The sequence below is a fragment of the Colossoma macropomum genome, unplaced genomic scaffold (genome assembly GCF_904425465.1).
Source record: "Colossoma macropomum unplaced genomic scaffold, Colossoma_macropomum, whole genome shotgun sequence".
Classification (NCBI taxonomy): Eukaryota; Metazoa; Chordata; class Actinopteri; order Characiformes; family Serrasalmidae; genus Colossoma; species Colossoma macropomum.
This window is the reverse complement of record NW_023494805.1, coordinates 41,027,745-41,049,041: the sequence shown is the minus strand read 5'-3', so window position 1 is coordinate 41,049,041 and position 21,297 is coordinate 41,027,745. Positions and strand designations below refer to the sequence as shown.

The window sequence follows — 21,297 nt, the reverse complement described above, 5'->3', positions numbered from 1 at the left end:
CACTTCACATGCTCCGAGCCATGCATCCCTCAAAGAGGCTGAGTGCTCGGTTAACAATGGACCCTGCGTACACACCGCTGCCTGCGAGCTGGAGGGTCACGTAGCATCCTGACATCCTCTGAGAGGCATCTGCCAAGCAGGGTATCTTTCCCATCACAAAAAAACGGGATGTTTCACTTGCCTATGGCTAGCATTCGAGCAATAAGTCATCCCGGCCTGCAGCGGTCTTGCAAAAACAAAGAATTCCCAAAGATGTGCTTTGGTGTGGGCGTATGGAGGTGTATATTAAGAAGACTGTGCAGGACCACTCAAAGCCATGACTCCTCCATTGCTTCTCTTCACCGGCTGTCATGACTCAGCATGCACTGAATCACAAGCACAGCCAAGGAACGTTGGAAGATTTCATTAACTCTTCGTAGCTAAAGGACTGGCAACCTTAAGTAGCTTTTTTGGGGCTCTAACAAGCATTTAAATCGAATTCCAACCACACGTGAAGCTATATATGCTGTCGTACACCATCGGAATTGAAGACCGAAGGTCCTCTATGCATCGATAAGCGATGTTAGACCAGTTAGGTATGTGCATCGGACCGGAAACGGGAAAATATTCCAGGCGGATCGCTCCAATTAAGAGGAAAAAGTTGGGGGGCAACACTACCAACGGCTCCACCAAAAGTGAGCTGGCTCTTTTTAACCACGTCTAGACTCGGCCAGGCCGAAGCGCTCATCCTATCTGATATATCGCTCCTTTCCAGTTTCAAAACACCAGTTATTCGCCTGGAAAGGCTGTAAGAACAAGGAAAAAACTGATAGCCTTTGTCTAAGGACCGAACACAAAGCAAGTGGTCCACATGAGGGGGGCATGTCCAGCTTTTTGCCTTTGTTCACTGGGCTCAGGAGCTCTGTGCTGGGGGGGGGAATGGAGGAAAAAGTCCAGTATCTGTTTATAAAATGACTATTTCACTAACTGAGTCATCTTGACAGAAAACGCACAAAAGCTGGGCGATGATGAAAGTGCTCCACAAGAGGGGGGCTGGATTCGACGGCTGAGATTTTCATTGTGGACTCTCAGCTCAAGGTAGAATAGATTTGGGACGCTGTGCGAAGTGAGGAAGACTTCATTTCTTTTGTGCTGTCGACTGAAAGACTTTTAACTGGATGGGAAATCGGGCAAGGCTTGAAAGGACCACCAGGCCTTTCTTTCTCAGTGGAGAAAGCTCACGTTAGATGTGTTTTTTGAAGGAAAATAGCTTCTAAAATCATCCGTTCGCCTGTCTTCAGCACTCCTAGGGTTACTATTGTGAAAGGCTTTGGGGAAGGAAGGAGAAGAGTGGAAAGAAACGAAGGGAAAAGGCTGTGAGGGGGTGACGTGTTAGCTGGATTTGTGGGAGAAACGTGATAGCCAGCTAGTTAACTTAGGCTGGGGTTCTTCAGTGAAGGGAACGGCTCTGTTAGGTGGTCAGACGGTTCTTTAGCACGGTGAAAAGGTTCTTCAGAGTGAAGGAGGATGCGTTTTACACGGGTATAAATAAGGAGGCTGAAGTTAGGCTCCATATTCGCCAGCTTGTTGTTCGAATTTTCCCGTTCCACCTTAAATGGTGCAGCAGTTACGTTCTGGCGCCTGAGGCGCCAGAACGTAACTGCTGCACCATTTAAGGTGGAACGGGAAAATTCGAACAACAAGCTGATTCCAGCTTCCTTTCTACACAGAACCTTTTGGAAACGGTTCTACACGGCACCACAGAGGGTTCTGCAACCCTTTCTTGAAAAGGGCTCTTCATAGAACCACACAAAATCGGCCACAACACGTTCTCCATCAATCTGAGCCGTTTAAGCATCCAAACGGTTCTACGGAGAAGTCGTGGCTCTAAATACAACCAACACTAGCATTCCCTTCACTAAACAACCGCCTTAAGTGTATTTATCGACAACAAAACGGCTCAATTACCGCACTCAGACTTACCTCTTCAGCCCTAGCAATGTTTAGATATTTCCTTCATGTCAATAAGCGTGTTTTTTTGGTCACACAGTACTTCTGTTTAGTGTTTCTGAGGCTTTTCTCGGAGGGGAAGGCGGACCGTTACCGTTATCCCCTCAGAGAAGGAGAGGCTAACGGACACACAGGGCTCCACAACGGCCGCTGGCGAAGGGGGGAAAAAGATCCAGTTTAACGTTATTCTCCAACGTCTGGTCCAAAAAAAACCTTCCAGCCTAGCTTAATAATCCAAAAGGGCGACCCAGACTCTCTTCGACCCCTCGGTTCGACTTCAGCAGCTTCTTTTATTCCGTTTCATCACGAGAGAGAAAAAAAACCCTGGAGGGTTTTGGGCTAACGTTACATCCCTGTGCTGCTGAGGGCTTTTCGGGCTTTTCTTCTTCCAACGATGCCTCTCCTCTCCGTAAACAAGTCATTCCGAGCCGCTTTATCCGCTTTAGGGAGTCCTAAGAGCCGCTGGCAGCGCGAAAAAACCCTCTTTCCATGGAAATAAGCCGAGGAGAAAACACCTCAGCACGACGACGGTTTTTACTTTCAAATCCAAATTATTCCGTTCGGCTCGCGAGGGCTGTAATTTCGAGCCTCCCCGAAGAAAAAAAAGAGGAAAAAAACCACACACAGCTATACAAAACACATCCACACGGGCTATTTTCCTCGTATTTCGCGTCACACTGCAGAATCGAAGGACATATCCCACAAAAATCAGGCTCCACAAAGCGAAAAAAACGACCGTTAAGCCTCTATTTAGATCCGAATAGCTGTTAAAGTTGTAGCTCCCACTCCATGGTAGCCATATTTGAGTGCGGCCGAATCACACCCCCCTCGAAATCTAAAGCGAGCACCGCCGCGAAGTGGTGCCGAAAGCAGTCCGCCTCGTGGAGCCCGTTTTTGGAAGGTGAATCAACCGTCCTCGCGGACAAATCGGCACCGACGAGAACCTACGAATCACACTCGTGATTCTGAGCTGCGGGCGAAGTATAATTTTCGCCCAAAAAATAAAAATAAATAAAGCGAGTCCGAGCCGGCGGAGCGATATGTTGGAAAGCTCAGCAGGTGAGGCGACTTTTTTTCTTTCTTTCTTTTTTTTCTCTCCTCGGGATGCCTGCAAAGCGCGGCACGGATCGCTGGAACGGACTGGAACGGACTGGAGTAACGCGACCACATTCACAAGTCCTGCTTTAACACGATCATGAAATGACTCTTAAGGAAGAAAAGTGTTCTAATGTTTAAAATATGAGTAAATAAAATTATGAAATATTACTGTCTTAAGAAATAGGTTAAGATACATTTTTTAACTAATGATTTATTACTGAAAGGGGAACTCCACCAAATTTTTTTTTCACATTACTCAATGCTTGAGACGTAATCAGAGTGATTTAGAGTGGTTTGGTGTGAAATGGTTCAGATTTCTTTACAGTGGTGGTGATAGAAACCAGGGGTCGCCATGACTACAACACAAATATAGACATTTTATTTACTGTCCAGAACCACCAGTGAACCTACACGAGTCTTCTGAGGTTTGTATGGAATGTTGATGATGGTGAAATAGTGGAAAATCTGAAATAAGTTTGCTTTGGGGACTATTTTGCCTCACAGCGCCCTGCATATTATGTATCCCTCCACCATGAATGAAATTTAAGGCTAAAATCTTCTCAAAACTATCATAAAACAATGTTTCAGACATCAGGCAGTGAATTCATAACCATTTCATGTAGTATACTCTTAAAAAAATGGTTCTTCAAGGGTTCTTTAGTATAGAAAATGGTTCTAAATAGAACCATGAACACTCAGAGAACTCTTCGCATGATTAAATGGTTCTTTGTGTCATGAAAGAGGTCTTCAGGTTAATAAATAGTGTGCTGTAGATGGTTCTATATTGAACCTTTTTGAAAAAAGTTCTATATAGCACACATTAGGGTTCTTCTATTGTCACACGCTTAAAAATATGGTTCTGCCAGGGCTCTTTAGTAAAGAAAACTGTTCTATATAGAACTAATGACACTCAAGGAACCCTTTGTATGATTGAAGGGTTCTTTGCATCATCAAAGTGTTGTTCGCATTGATGGAGAATGTGCTGTAGATGGTTCTATATAGAACCTTTTTGAAAAAGGGTCTAAATAGCACCAAAAAAAGGGTTCTTCTATTGTAATAAGCTTGACATCATAAAAATGAAAGAACCATTTTTGGTGCAGAACCCTTTTCAAAAAGGTTCTATATAGAACCATCTACGTCACATTTATGCACATTTTCCATCAGTCTGAAGAACATTTTCATGATGTAAAGAACCCTAGGGTTCTTTGAGTGTTTATGGTTCTACATAGAACAATTCTCATCGTTTTTAAGAGTGTAACTTTCTGTGAGGGAGCTTCTAGAGGTGGACGTCTGGTTCCTATCACCACCACTGTGAACTAAAAGTGATTTTGATATGAAAGTAAGTCATTATTTTGCCAAACTAAGTCAAAATTTCAAGTAAATAAGAAATTATTTTGAGTCAGTATTTTGAGAAAAATCTGTATTTTAACATTACAAGTGATAATTGTTAGAAAATACGGTCTTATTTGAAGAAACGGAGTCAAAATTTTGACATGAGCTGCCAAGAAACAATATTTCTCCTCCTGTACTCGTCAGGTTTGGGCTTCCAGCGTCCTCAGACACTCAACAGGTCAGACTGAATGACCAATTAACACAAATAACAGCTCATTCAGTTGAAAATGTCTCTCAGGTTTATGACAACCTGTAAAATGTACTGTTATATTGGTCAATAGTCTGTATGACAGCAGCCTACACATTTAAAAGAGACGGCTCTTTAAGGGTTCTTTAGTAAAGTTTAAAACCATGAGTTCTGTATAGAACCGCTTCCTACTTAAATAGTTCTTTGCATGGTGAAATGGTTCTTCAGATTGATGGAGAATGTGCTTTAGACGGTTCTTTATAGCACCTTTTTTGAAAAGCGTTCTTCATAGCACCAAAAAGGGTTCGTCTATTGTTACAACCTTGACATCATAACAACAGCAGAACCCTTTTTGGTGCTATACAGAACGCTTTTCAAAAAGGTGCTATAAAGAACCATCTACAGCACATTCTCCATCAATCTGAAGAACCATTTCACCATGCAAAGAAGCATTTAGTCATGCAAGGGTTCTTTAAATGTTCACGGTTCTATATAGAGCCATTTTTGTTACTAAAGAACCCTTGCAGCTGTGGTGTTTTAGCGTACAGTTCACATCAGACAGTCTGTGCATTATTGTGCCTTGTCTTCTTGTCTTCTGTACACCTTCTCTGGACAGGACCAAGTCTAAGGCCTAGAGCAGGTTAAGGCAGCAGTCTATGAGCCTCAATCCACTAAAGCCAGGCAGACACTGATTTTAGAAGTCTTGGTCTTTGGTGATTCACACTGTACATTTAAATCGGCCATCGTGTTCGACCAAAGCCTGCAATATATATACTCTCACCATGCGAAAACTCTGGGCCCGACTGACCTGGCGCGACATGGGTGCTCACACTGCACATGAAACACGGCCCCTACAGACGCTCTGTCAACAATACAGCTGTTTCATTCAAAACAACACGCTGCGCCTCCAACGTCCTGTCCAAAACACTGGCTGAATCTCAGACGGCTCCCTGCTCCCTACATAGTGCACCACATATTAAAATAGCTGCTCCTGCACCCATAAAGTGCACCACATGTCTAATAAACAGCCTTCTGAGATTCAGCCGTGTGTGCACAGTTCCATACTGGACAAACAGGGGACTGTTTTGGTGTAGAAGTCAGATTCAGCCATTGACAAACCGCTACAACAGCTTTGCTAACTGGTGCCACAGTGTGCGGTGAAGCCGAAGACCAGCCAGTCTACAGACAGAAAAACACTGTATTTATTTATACCTCGCAATTCAACTCAGTCTAACGAAGCAAAGTTGTCATGTACGGACGCTGGTGCTGCAAATGTGGACTTCTTTGCCTCCGTGTAGAAGCCGTGGTGGTGACTGTGTGTGGTTTTGGTTGCGATTTTGAGAAATGGGTTTGCGAGGGGGAAAATCCATTCGATCATCCGATTGCTCAGTCGGAGCTCGTTTGGACAGATAATTGGGCATCGTTTCCCCTCTCACACTGCACAGCAAACGACGGCCGATGAAGCTGAAATTCGGCCTGATCATGAAATTCAGTCGACCAAGTCGGGCTTAAAAACGGGCTAAAATCGCACAGTGTACGTCTGGCTTAATGCATAGTGGCCTCTTCACTCCAAAGAGCATAAAGAACCACTGAGAGGAACCAAGACTCAAAAGGAAAAAGCCCCTAAGAACATGAGGAAGAACCACTGAGAGGAACCAGGACTCAAAAGGAAAACTCCCTAAGAACATGAGGAAGAACCACTGAGAGGAACCAAAACTCAAAAGGAAAAAGTCCCTAAGAACATGAGGAAGAACCACTGAGAGGAACCAAAACTCAAAAGGAAAAAGTCCCTAAGAACATGAGGAAGAACCACTGAGAGGAACCAAAACTCAAAAGGAAAAAGTCCCTAAGAACATGAGGAAGAACCACTGAGAGGAACCAAAACTCAAAAGGAAAAAGTCCCTAAGAACATGAGGAAGAACCACTGAGAGGAACCAAGACTCAAAAGGAAAAAGTCCCTAAGAACATGAGGAAGAACCACTGAGAGGAACTAAAACTCGAAAGTAGAAACCCCCTAAGAACATGAGGAAGAACCACTGAGAGGAACCAAAACTCAAAAGGAAAAAGCCGCTAAGAACATGAGGAAGAACCACTGAGAGGAACCAAAACTCAAAAGGAAAAAGCCCCTAAGAACATGAGGAAGAACCACTGAGAGGAACCAGGACTCAAAAGGAAAAAGCCCCTAAGAACATGAGGAGGAACCGCTGAGAGGAACAAAACTCAAAAGGAAAACTCCCTAAGAACATGAAGAAGAACCACTGAGAGGAACCAAAACTCAAAAGGAAAAAGTCCCTAAGAACATGAGGAAGAACCACTGAGAGGAACCAAAACTCAAAAGGAAAAAGCCCCTAAGAACACGAGGAAGAACCACTGTGAGGAACCAAAACTCAAAAGGAAAAAGTCCCTAAGAACATGAGGAAGAACCACTGAGAGGAACCAAAACTCAAAAGGAAAAAGTCCCTAAGAACATGAGGAAGAACCACTGAGAGGAACCAAAACTCAAAAGGAAAAAGTCCCTAAGAACATGAGGAAGAACCACTGAGAGGAACCAAAACTCAAAAGGAAAAAGCCCCTAAGAACATGAGGAAGAACCACTGAGAGGAACCAAAACTCAAAAGGAAAAAGTCCCTAAGAATATGAGGAAGAACCACTGAGAGGAACCAAAACTCAAAAGGAAAAAGTCCCTAAGAACATGAGGAAGAACCACTGTGAGGAACCAAAACTCAAAAGGAAAAAGTCCCTAAGAACATGAGGAAGAACCACTGAGAGGAACCAAAACTCAAAAGGATTTCTCAGCCTGTGGGCCGCGACCACCAGTTGGCCGTGAAGCACCCTCTAGTGCTCTGCGTTCATAGAGTCGCTCGGTAATCAGTAGTAGAGTTGCTTAAGTGGTTTCTAACACTGTATGACGCACTGCCATCCACAGACATGGACAATAACCAGTACAGACAACATTCACACTGCAAAATGGCTGCGACTTTGTTTAACTGTGCTAATGTTCTTTAGTCCATGTTTGAGTCATACAGTGTCAGAAACAACAGAATCAAGTCTATTTAAGATTACTTAACTCGACCCAGTCTGAGGTGAGCGTGTGATGACTTAGACATGCTGTTAGCACAGTGCTAACTGATGAAGCATAAGCTTCCATTACTTGTTAGCTACATTAGCCTCACAGCTCCGGTGCAACACAAGACACCAAACATGTCCTGATTGATTGACTACATTAAGGACAGAGGGAAACTGTGTAAACTTTCTCCTTTAAAATATTATTATTATTATTATTATTAAGACCCAGACAGCGAGCATATATCGGTCCACTGGCTCGGCACCCCGCCAGCTATTTGCCACCGCTGGTCCACTCTCGGACCACCCAGATTACTGTCCTGCATACAAGCTCTACCTAGTTTTTAATCTCCTCAAACAGATTTTAAACTCAGAGAGCTTTTCATTTTAGATAAAAACAAATATTAAAGACAAATATTACAACCAACAGCGCCGTCGCCTCACAGCAAGAATGGCCTGGGTTCGATTCCCGGCTGGGTGACCAGGGTCATCTCTTTGTGGAGTTTGCCTGTTCTCCCCGTGTCTGCGTGGGTTTCCTCTGGGTACTCCGGTTTCCTCCCACAGTCTAAAAACATGCAGTCAGGCTGATTGGACAGGCTAAATTGCCCCTAGGTGTGAGTGAGTGTGTGAATGTGTATGTCTGTCTGTCTGCCCTGCGATGGACTGGCGACCTGTCCAGGGTGTATCCTGCCTTCCGCCCAATGACAGCTGGGATAGGCTCCAGCACCCCACCGCGACCCAGAAGGATAAGCGGTTTAGATGATGGATGGATGGATGGATTACAAACAACTAAGAGAAAAAAAATAATGACTGGGCCTGATGTGAAATGATTTTGTAGAAAATGTTGCTGACACTGTTAAAATTATTGTACTGATTAAAATGATTTACTAAACTAATTTACAATGTATAACTACAGAAAGCTGGTAAAGTAAATTGGACTATGAGTAGAAAATGAGCGATAAGTGGAATTTTGTCTAATACTCTGCTTAACCACTGGTGGGCCGCCCAAAAAACGCTGAGCAAAACGGCAGTGGACCACTAGCTTTGCCATCAGCGGGCCAACAGTGGCCCTCTTGCTATCAGGGGAATATATTATGCTCAGAATCCAAATTCAAACAATATCTCCAGCATTTAATTCATCAAGAACATCTAAACCAGACGAACAAAGGTGAGCAGAAACAACCAGCAAACACAACAAACACAAATCGCTTCAAAGACGGGAAACGAGCATTAAAATCATAGAAAAATAGATAATCAGTCAATAAATCGTAGAAGAGTAACAGAATGCAGTCAAATATCACATTCGAAGGTAAGTAACTACGAAACTTGATCCCTCACGCACTGAAAATGTTAAGGCATTGAATTTGATTCAAATGTGTATCATTTCCACAGTAATAAAATATATTGCATCCACCCATTTTCGCCTTTCAGTTTACTCACTCACTACTTTGGCAATAACTGCTGTAGTGCGTTTTGCTGATGTGGAAAGATGCACAGATATGAATTATGAAAATTCAGTGCAGCACTTTCTCAGTTCCGTGTCTAGAAATCAATTCCAAATCAAATGATGCCTTTAAAATTCACAGAGAAAAGCACACTTAACATGATTTTGACTCACTGAACCGGGTGAGTCAGACCAAGCCAGCTTCACTGTCGCACCGTGGCCTTCTGAAGGTTCTGAGCTGCGTCTCCTTTCCTGTTGTTATAGTGCCACCTACAGTAAATGAAGTGCACTGTGCAGCTGATTTCAGTTTCCTCTTGGCACAGTGTTTTCCAAAACAGCTTTCCAGATATGGGGGATAGGCCACGCCCTAATGAATGTCACAGAGGAAAACAGCATTAGGGGAAACTCCCGGGGAACATGAGGAAGAACCACTGAGAGGAACCGAAACTCGAAAGGAAAAAGTCCCTAAGAGCATGAGGAAGAACCACCTAGAGGAACCACAATGCTAAAGGTGAAACTACCTAAGAGCGTGAGGAAGAACCGCTGAGAGGAACCAAGACCAAAAAGAAGAAACTACCAAAGAGCATGAGGAAGAACCGCTGAGAGGAACCAAGACCAAAAAGAAGAAACTACCAAAGAGCATGAAGAAGAACCACTGAAAGCAACCAAGGCTCAAAAGGAAAAAGTCCCTAAGAGGATGAGGAAGAACCACATAGAAGAACCAAAATGCAAAAAGTGAATCTACCTAAGAACATGAGGAAGAACCACTGAGAGGAACCAGGACTTAAAAGGAGAAACTCCCAAAGAGCATGAAGAAGAACCACTGAGAGGAACCAAAACTCAAAAGGAGAAACTCCTAAAGAGCATGAAGAACCACTGAGAGGAACCAGGACTTAAAAGGAAAAAGTCCCAAAGAGCATGAAGAAGAACCACTGAGAAGAACCAAGACTCAAAAGAAGAAACTCCCAAAGAGCATGAAGAAAAACCACTGAGAGGAACCAAGGCTCAAAAGGAAAAAGTCCCTAAGAGGATGAGGAAGAACCACTGAGAGGAACCAACATGCAAAAGGTGAATCTACCTAAGAACACGAGGAAGAACCACTGAGAGGAACAAAGACCCAAACGGAAAAGCTCACTAAGAGCATGAGGAAGAATCACCTAGAGGAACCACAATGCTAAAGGTGAAACTACCTAAGAACATGAAGAAGAACCACAGAGAGGAACCAGGACTCAAAATGAGAACCCATTCTTTATGAGGAAGATTAAACAGAAGCACTGGGATCACACACTCACCAAGCACTTCATTAGGAACACTGTACTAATACTGGGTTTGGCCTCCTTTTGCTCTCAAAACAGCCTCAATTCTTCATGCTGTGGATTCCACAAGTTGTTGGAAACATTCCTTTGTGATTCTGGTCCATGTTGACCTCATTGCATCATGCAGTTCCTGCAGATTTTTCAGCTGCACTTTAATGCTGTGAATCTCCCATTCTACCAAATCCCAAAGGTGTTCTACTGGATTCAGACCTGGTAACTGGAAAGGCCACCGAAGAACACTGAACTCACTGTCATGTTCATGAAACCAGTTTTAGATACTTTTGCTTTGTGACATGGTGCTTTATCATGCTGGAAGTAGCCGTTAGAAGATGGTAAATTGTGGCCATGAAGGGACGAACATGGTCAGTAACAATACTCAAACAGGCTGTGGCATTCAAGCGATGATTGATTGGTATTAATGGGCCCAAAGTGTGCCAAGTAAACATTCCCCACACCATTACACCACCTCCACCAGCCTGGACTGCTCGCACAAGGCAGATTGGGTCCACGGATTCAGGCTGTTGGCACCAAATTCTGAGCCTACCATCTGTGTTCCTGAGGATAAATCAGACCAGTGTATGTTTGTCCAGTCTTTAGATGTCCAGTGTTGGTGAGCCTGTGCCCACTGCAGCCTCAGGTTTCTGTTCTTGGCTGACAGAAGTGGAACCCGATGTGGTCCTCTGCTGTTGTAGCCCATCCACCTCAAAGTTTGATGTGTTGTTCATTCTGAGATGCTTTTTTGCTCAACACAATTGTACAGAGTGGTTATCTGAGTTACTGTAGCTTTTCTGCCAGCTTCAACAAGCCTGGCCATTTTCTGTTGTCCCCTCTCACCAACAAGTAATGTCCTTCCGCAGAACTGCCGCTCACTGATGTTTTTTCCTTATTGCTCCATTCTGAGTAACTCTAGAGACGCTGTGTGTGAGAATCCCAGGAGATCAGCAGTTACAGAAACACTCAAACCAGCTCGCCTGGCATCAACAGTCACACCACGCTCAAAATCACTGAGATCGCATTTTTCATTCTGATGGTTGACATGAACATTACCTGAAGCTGCTGCCTGTATCTGCGTGATTTTAAGCACTGCTGCCACCTGATTGGCTGATTAGATAACTGCATGAATGAGTAGGTGTACAGGTGTTCCTAATAAAGTGCTCGGTGAGTGTTTAAAGGATCCAGCAGATACACCAGTGACTACTGGACTGCAGATCTAGAACATGGTGGGACACATGCAGGATGGTAGAAGAGCATTTGTAGGTAATTATTTACAGTTAGAGAATTAATCACATTTATGTATTTCAGCTTCGATACATAGATATAAATATGTAATAGTTCATTAACAGAACGTACAAACTGTGAGTGAGTGCGTTTACATGCACGCAATAATTTGATCGGATTTCTGCAGTTATCTGATTATTCAAAATGAGTGCGTAGACATGCACTCAATAATCCGATCATAATCAGATTTCTGCAGTTATCCGATTATTCAAATGGTCATGTAAAGACCATACTCTGATCTAGAAATCCTATTAAGAAATCTGATAAAGAGGCTGTATTTTAGCTCAGTAATCAGATTTCTCAGTGCATGTAAACTCTTACTCCGATTTCTATAGGATTTCTCAGTCTGCACATGCGCGAGATCAGACGGCGGATTTTGCGAGACGCAGCGAAACACTTTTGGAGCGGCGCTGAAACCAAACACGAAATAAAGGATTTAAATATTCTTCATCTTCTAGATGTTGTTTGTTCATACTTTCAGGTAAAGTGGCGTGTTTGAGTTTACATTATGTTTACGTCACGTCTTCTTCTGTGAGTTTATTGGCTGGTTATAAAGCCAATTATTATAAATCCAATTATTATCTGACTCATGTAGACCCGGAGTTTCCCATTATCTGATTCCTCAAGTGCATGTAAATGTGTTGATCGGATTACTGACAAAACCTGATTTTCTGCAGTTATCAGATTATTGAGTGCATGTAAACGCACTCAGCGTCATGTAAACAGCACAAATCTGATAAAGAGGCTGGATTTTAGCTCAGTAATCAGATTTCTCAGTGCATGTAAACTCTTACTCTGATTTCTTTCAGGTTTCTCAGTCTGCGCATGTGTGAAACAGACAGCAGTACCAGGAATAAGTGAGCAGCGTCGCCGTGAGACGCAGCAAAACACTTTCAGAGCGACACTGAAACCAAACAGGAAATAAAGGATTTAAATATTCTTCATCTTCTAGAGGATGTTTGTTCATATTTTCAGGTAATGTGGTGCGATGTTTTAAAAAAAAGCCGCAGCATGAAGTTTGAGTTTCACATTTACGTCTCGTCCTCTTCTGTGAGCTTATTGGCTGCTTGTAAAGCAGAAATCTGATTAAAGTCTGACTCATGTAGAGCTGGAGTTTCCCCATTGTTTTTTTTACCCAGTGGCAAATTACACATATACGGTATAGGAATGTTTAGCTGCCAAGAAGCCATTACTGACAAAAGGAAATGGACATAAAAGAAGAAATCAAAGAAGCTGCTGGTGTTACCAGAGCAATGGACTGACCACCCCAGAGTCCAGACCAGTCCAAAAACTGAAAGCAAGTCTCCTGAGAAGAATGGGAGCTGTAATAAAAGTAAACATGTTATGATATTTAGTTGTGGAGGCTTCTGTGTAATTTTCTTTTAAATATATTTTCTGCATTTTTCCTGAAGTTAAAAAATGAATAGATTGTTTTTAACAGTTATTTTGACTGGAAATTAAAGGAAATTAAATGAATGGTGTTCTATGATTTTTTTTCCCCAAAACGCTACTACACTCTTAAAAAGATCTTCAAGGGTTCTTTAGTGGAGGGAATGGTTCTCTATAGAAATGTGTCCTGTATAGAACCATTTCATGCTTAAATGTTTCTTTGCATGGTGAAATGGTTCCTCAGACTGATGGAGAATGTGTTGTGTATGATTCCATATAGAACCTTTCTATAAATGGTTCTATATAGCATCAAAAAGGTTCTTCTATTGTGACAAGCTTGACGTCGTAACAATGGACGAACCATTTTTGCTGCTGTATAGAACCATATGCAACACATTCTTCATCACTCTGAAGAACCATTTCACCATGGTAAGAACCATTTAAGTATGAAATGGTTCTATACAGAACTCATGGGCCCCTTTACTAAAGAACCTTTGACGGTGTGCTGGATAAATTGCCTGATGTTAAAATAGTCCTAGTGTTGTAATTACCAGCTGCTTTAGACAGGGGGCAGTCTAACACTGTGTAAGTGAATCTGCAAGTACAGAGAATGACGTCAACTCCTTACACACACACACACACACACACACACACACACACACACACACTCCCATATACGTTCAGCCTGACCTGGTCAAACACACTTTAATGACTTTATTAACAATATCAATCACTGTAACCACTGAAATCAGCTCATTCACAATACACAGAAACTGATCTCCAATCAAATGTTCTGCTCCACAGAGCTGAAAAGTGCCAGTAGATGCCGATTCAGCAGGCCAAGCTAATCATATTTACAGAGAACATTTACATCTAAACTGCTGTGGAAAAGTAAATCACACAAACAGCTGTGGAACATCACTGATATGAAGAACAGCGCAAACAGCTGCACATCAAGGCAGTAACAGTCCACCATATTTCAGACACCATAATTCATCTCTACATGACCATTTTCCAAGCTTTCATTCTCCCATACACACTTAAAAAGATGGTTCTTTAGGGGTTCTTGAGTAAAGAAAATGATTTTATATCATGAACACTCAAAGAACCATTTGCATGATTAAAAGGTTCTTTGCCTCATGAAAGTGTTCTTCAGATTGATGGAGAATGTGCTGCACATAGCACCTTTTTGAAAAAGGTTCTATATAGCACCAAAAAGCGTTCTTCTACTGCTACAAGCTTGACATCGTAACCATAGTAGAACTCTTTTTGGTGCTGTATAAAACCCTTTTCAAAAAGGTGCTATGTGCAGCACATTCTCCATCAATCTGAAGAACGTTTTCATGATGGAAAGAATCTTTTAATCGTGCAAAAAGGTTCTTTGAGTGTTTTTGTTTTTTCTTTACTGAAGAACCCTTGAAGAACCATCTTTTTTAAGAGTGTAGAATTAAACAGGCTATTGTCATTGATTGTTCACTGCTTTTTACCCTTTGGCAAATCAGTGAGTGTGTTTACATGCACTTAATAATCTGATAACTGCAGAAAATCAGATTTTGTCAGTAATCCGATCAACACGTTTACATGCACTTGAGTAATCAGATATTGGGGAAACTCCAGGTCTACACGAGTCAGACAGTAATCAGATTTCTGCTTTACGACCAGCCAATAAACTCACAGAGGAAGACGTGACGTAAACGTAACGTAAAACCAAACTTTATCCGCAGCTTTTTTTAAAACATTGAGCTACTTTACCTGAAAATATGAACAAACATCATCTAGAAGATGAAGAATATTTAAATCCTTTATTTCGTCAAGCATGTATTTTGTTTTAGTGTCGCTCCAAAAGTGATTTGCTGCGTCTCGTGGCGATGCTGCTCACTTTTTTACGGTACAGCAGTCTGTTTTTGCACATGCACAGACTGAGAGAAAGGAAAGAAATCAGAGTAAGAGTTTACATGCACTGAGAAATCTGATTATTGAGCTAAAGTCCAGCCTCTTTATCAGATTTCTTAATCAGATTTCTAGACCTTACTCTGATCTAAGAAATCAGCGTGTGCTGTTTACTTGATCATTTGAATAATCAGATAACTGCAGAAATCTGATTATGATGGATTATTGAGCGCAGGTAAACTCACTCAGTCTCACCAGATGTTTTCCACTGATCATCTCACAGGGATCAGGCTCATTTCCTCTCTTCTAACTGTGCTGTAGATATAAGATACGATACGGTCATCTTAGCGGCTCTCCTCAACTGATTAATCTGAATTTCCATCAGTTCCAGTTCTGGGAAAAAGAACTGCTTTAAAGTAAGAGTGAATTCACTGAGCGATCCTCGTATTGACATCTCGCTCTGCATCATCCTGGTTCTTTGTGGTCCCAGCATGTGGCTGTTATTAGTGATTACCAATCAGATGGCAGGCAGTTTAGGCCAAGTGGGCCGAGCCCTTTGATCAAAATGAAATTGCTCACAACAAAAGCTTCTCCTTAAAGCGTTCTCATGCAACCAATGTGGCTCTAATGGCCCCATTCAGAAGCTGTAGAAGTTGCCCAATTATCAGACAGAGAAAAAATCTATGGCAGTTTAAAGTTGCATTCCTGTTAAAAACAAACCGAACTCTGATAGAGAGGAAAGTTTAGCATTCAGACTTGTGTCATAGTCACTTTGTTTGTGGCCCTTGTAATTTACATTACGTTTCTTCTTCCTTTAAAGTCTTTCTTCTTCTTTAAAGTGAAAGTTTGGTAAACAATCAAAGTTGCGCAATTTCCCCTAATTAATTAACGATTCTAATGTGCTCGTCTTGTGCACCTTCATATTTCAAATGACATGTGCTGAAGTTTCACCTCCTCACCCACAGATGTCACTGTCCCCTGAATACTAGAGTAGTTATCTCGTCTGTTTTTCATTTAGTGGCTGTTTTGTATACAGGCACAAGGTACTAGACCATAGCTGCGTTCCAAAGCCTAGGCTGCAGCTGAGGTAGGGCGGGTCCTCGGTAGGACTGTCCTATGAAGACTCCTCCTTAGTAGCCTACTGGTCACACAAATGGACCAGTCCTAATGAGGCTGTGTGGTGACGTCACCAGAGCAGCGCGGAAGTCATGAGGGAACTGGTGAGAGAAAATGGAGCCCGTTGCGTTGAGTTTGTTGCTTTTTCATTTCTTCACAAGAATAGAGGAGATGTTCTTATGTAGCACGATAAACTACATACATACAAGTAGTTCTACATTAAATATGATATACGGATGAATTCTTCAATTAATCAGTCATTTTACACTTTATAAGATAACGAAGACGAATTCAGGGCTGTGAACAGCTTATATTTTAAAACAAGCTCTGCTCCAACGGCTTCGTTTACCATCGTTTTCGTGGTGCTGTTTTTTTTTCCTCCATGTCGTTCGTGCGCTGAGAACTGTGGGCAACCGAAAGCCTGGAAGGAAACATCTGATGCGTCCTTGAAGTCACTCCGAACGTAGGCTGCATTTCTAGGCTGTGTATCCTTCTGTATCCTTCGCTTCGGAACGGCCTGCTGTGACGTAGCAGCCGAGAAATGCAGCCCAGACTTTGGAACGCAGCTTATGAGTGTGTCAAGGTGCAGGATGTATGAGACGGTGGGCAAACAGTCGGTTCTTGTAGTTGACGTGGGAGAAATGGGCAGTTGTGAAGATGTAAGCGTCATTGTAGATGCAGACCCCTCAGAGCGCCCCTGCTGACCCCTGTCTTCCATCCAAAGCACCTACAACTACTGTGGTAAGAAGACAAGCCAGTGGAGGGACATTGATGCTCTTATGGATGTTCTAGTCCAGCATTATTCATGTGGATGTCTATTTGACACTGACGTGAACATCATTGTGGACCAGGTACACTCCTTCATGGCGATGGCCTATTTAAGCAGGATAATGCTCCCTGCCACACTGCATACATTGTTCAGGAATGATTTGAGGAACGTGGCGAAGAGCTCAAGGTGTTGCTCTGGCCTCCAAATTCCCCAGATCTCAATCCGATCCAGCATCTGTGGGACGTGCTGGAACAACAACTCTGGCTCTTCCTCACAACTTACCAGACTCAGTCGATCTGTTGCTGACATCTTGGTGTCAGATACCACAGGCCACCTTCAGAGGCCTTGTAGAGTCCATGCCTCGACAGGTCAGACCTGTTTTTTTGGCAGGATGTGAAGTTTATTTTGGCTCATTGGTGTATAAAGTGACTAAAGTGACTAATAACTGAAGAGATTCCAAAATTCTGACTGATAGTGTGAATGTAGAAATTTGAATAACATCTAACTTACAATCCAATTATGGCTTCAAACTTTGGGCAACGGTACTAAATACTTTTATAGATAAAGGTACACAGTGTCAGAAGCAACATAAGCAAGTCTATTTGAAATTACTTAACAACTCAACACTGTTTGAGGAGTGTGATGACATGCAGTTAGCACAATGCTAACTGCTAGGCCACAAGCTTCCATTAGCCTCGTAGCTCCAGTGGAAAACTAAAGAAACAAACTTCAGACTCCAAACATGTCTTAGCTGGTCGACTGCATTTAAGGTAAGCAGGGAAACTGTGTTAATTATTTTTTTTACAGAAATATTGATTTGCTAACTAAGGATTTGAAAAGAACAATACACAGTTCACAATGCGAGCGTTTACCTGCACTCAATAGTCCGATCATAATCAGATTTCTGCAGTTATCTGATTGTTCAAATCATCATGTAAACAATATACTCCCATCTAGAAATCTGATTAAGAAATCTGATAAAGAGGCTGGATTTTAGCTCAGTAATCAGATTTCTCAGTGTATGTAAACTCTTACTCTGATTTCTTTCCTTTCTCTCAGTCTGAGCATGTGCGAAAACAGACTGGAAATAAGAGAGCAGCGTCGCCACGAGACGCAGCAAATCACTTTTGGAACGACGCTGAAACCGAATACATGCTTGACAAAATGAGAGATATAAATATTCTTCATCTTCTAGATGATGTTTGTTCATATTTTCAGGTAAAGTGGCGCGATGTTTTTTTAAAAAGCCACAGTATGAAGTTTGAGTTTTACGTTACGTTTACGTCACGTCTTCCTCTGTGAGTTTATTGGCTGGATGCACAGCAGAAATCTGATTACTGTCTGACTCATGTACACCTGGAGTTTCACATTATCTGATTACTCAAGTGCATATAAACATGTTGATCAGATTACTGACAAAATCTGATTTTCTGCAGTTATCAGATTATTAAGTGCATGTAAACACACTCAAATCAGTACGCATACATGCACTCAATAATCCGATCATAATTGGATTTCTGCTGTTATCCGATTATTCAAAGTGTCATGTAAACACCATACTCCGATCTAGAAATCCAATTAATGCACTTTTGCATTTCTCAGTCTGCGCATGCGCGAGATCAGATGGTGGATGTCGCGAGACACAGCAAAACACTTTTGGAGCGACGCTGAAACCAAATACGAAATAAAGGATTTAAATATTCTTCATCTTCTAGATGATGTTTGTTCATATTTTCAGGTAAAGCAGCACAATGTTTAAAAAAACACACAGTGACAAGTTTGAGTTTTACGCTATGTTTACGTCACGTCTTCTTCTGTGAGTTTATTGGCTGGTTGTGAAGCAGAAATCTGATTACTGTCTGACTCATGTAGACCTGGAGTTTCACATTATCTGATTCCTCAAGTACATGTAAACACGTTGATCAGATTACTGACAAAATCTGATTTTCTGCAGTTATCAGATTATTAAGTGCATGTAAACTCACTCAGTGTTTGATGGCTAAATCTGCTCATCTCCTCTGCGCTGCTATTTCCCATCCACTGGTAGGTCAGTGATGTTCTCTCTAGTGGTTCAGGATAGCTGGCCTGTGTTATCTGCTCAGGCTGGAGCCTCTATTGAAAACACAGCAATATCACCTTAGGGCCAGAACATAAAGCCCAGTCTTCTCGTCCAGCCGCAGGAGGCACCTCAGGTGAGGCTGTAAAGCCTGTTTTTGAGCCCACACTTAACGTGGTGTGAAACAATCCACTTCTACAGGGCTGCCGGTCCTGTTTAAAGGTTAATCACCGCATCTAATTTCATTAACAAGGCCGAGGGAGCGCTCCTGGAGAGGAGGACACAGTGAGATGGCCAGTCATTAACAAGGCCGAGGGAGCGCTCCTGGAGAAGAGGACACAGTGAGATGGCCAGTCATTAACAAGGCCGAGGGAGCGCTCCTGGAGAAGAGGACACAGTGAGATGGCCAGTCAAAAAGCTGGTCAGTATGGGCCCTTTGGGTTTCTGTCCACCTGCACATTCATGCTTGGTCAATCCTGGATTGGCTGAATATTGGATTGTTTTGTTTTATTCTTGCAATTTTAAAACATTTGAAAGCGATAATTCGGAGAAAAATGAAAACCATTTTATTTTATCCTTTTTATCAGCCACGTCGTGAAGTTTGAGTTTTATGTTTACGTCTCGTCTTCTTCTGTGAGTTTATTGGCTGGTTGCAAAGCAGAAATCTGATTACTGTCTGACTCATGTAGACCTGGAGTTTCACATTATCTGATTACTCAAGTGCATGTAAAGCGCATCGATCAGAACAGGCTGATTTTCTACAGTTATCGGATTTCTGCTGTTATCCCATTATTCAAATGGTCATGTAAACACCAAATGGCAATTCCCACAGCACTTTGGGTCCCCTTAGGTCCCCAGTTTGACATGCCTGAAGTAGGATGTGCTTTTGGTCATCTTCTCAGATTCCCATACTACTACGCCATCTGAGAATTTTGACGGCAATCAGACAGTCAGACAGTCAGACAATCAGTTTCTCCAGATTCATTCTTAAGATGGTTGTACAATTTAAGTTACTTTTTTCATCGTGTTTTTGGTTACTGAGTTGTTCATATATGTGAAAAAAATCACACTTATATTATTTTAATCTCCCTCTTGGTGTCTGTAATATAACACCATTTAGAAGCGGATAAACAGCTCACAGTGAGAGCTATACAGGCTAAACTGCAGCCTCCACACGGGGGCGTTAGTTTAACATGCTGTTACAACCAGTCTACCAATACATACCAGGAGAGAAGTCCACAGTCCCCCCATATAAATTCAAAACAGTAATTCTTTGGAACTTTTTATGCACAGATTCATAAAACATACAGCACCAGGGGGTGCTGAAGCCTATCCCAGCGTTCATTGGGCGGAAGGCAGGAAACACCCTAGACAGGCCGCCAGTCCATCACAGAGCAGAAAAACAGGCATACACACTCACACATAGGGGCGATTTAGCATCTCCAATCCGCCTGACTGCATGTATTTGGACTGTGGGAGGTTGCCCGGCTGGGGAATCGAACCCAGACCCTGCTATCCTTATTACATTGTTTATATTTCCTTTTCTACTTTGTGATCAAAAATAAGTTTGAAAGGGCATCTTTTCACTAATCATATTTATTTTGATAAAAATACTTTCAGGTTTTTAGGTTGGAAAGCTTGCCTGGTTCAAACAACAGCTAATTATACTGAATTAATTGTTCTGCTTCTGTTTTCTAGACTTTTTTAGCATTTGTTAAAATTCGCCCCTTAGTTTGTTACAGTCCTCCATCCACAGACTTAGTTGTTATATTTGCACTTGTGCTACTTTCAGCTGATTTGTCCATAAATGTTAGGTGCTTAAATACTTTTTAAAATTATTAGCAAAAAGCTAAAGGTGCTAGGTTCTGCCCTGCTGTCCCCTACATTTAGGCCAAGAGGGGAAATTGGGTAAATGTGATTTTTCACTATTCCTTTAACCCCTTTACAAGGCATGGGCCCACTGGCAGGCCCAAGTTTTATTACACATGTCTATAACCTAAGAATAGCTCAGCCAGTTTGCATTGAAGTCCCTGTAGTTACTGAGTTATAAGCCTTAGTGTGTAATACACCTGAAATTTTAAGGGGTTGAGTGTCAGAATAATTTGACATTTGATTTTTTATAGCAAAGGCAATAATTAAAAAAAAGCTAAAATATGTTTATATGAAATAAGAAACAGAAACAGGGCTTCATTTTTTTCTGTCTTTACAGTTATAAGATCCCCCTGTATGTACAGAGAAAAACATGGCATTATGTGTCTAATTCAAGGACAAACCTTTGTGGTCTATGATGAAAAATGTTAGCCTTTGGTC

The 21,297-nt window shown here is 42.0% G+C and overlaps 1 protein-coding gene across 3 annotated transcripts in view; it reads right to left on the bottom strand.

Moving 5' to 3' along the window:
- Positions 1 to 2,810, bottom strand: part of kmt2cb (lysine (K)-specific methyltransferase 2Cb) — a 151,759-nt gene extending 148,949 nt beyond the window's left edge. For all 3 annotated transcript variants that reach the window (XM_036597087.1, XM_036597089.1, XM_036597088.1), the window contains exon 1: positions 1,963 to 2,810. The gene's annotated coding sequence lies outside the window, so the exon portion shown is untranslated. The remainder of the gene's footprint in view (positions 1 to 1,962) is intronic.
- Positions 2,811 to 21,297: the final 18,487 nt, after the last annotated feature.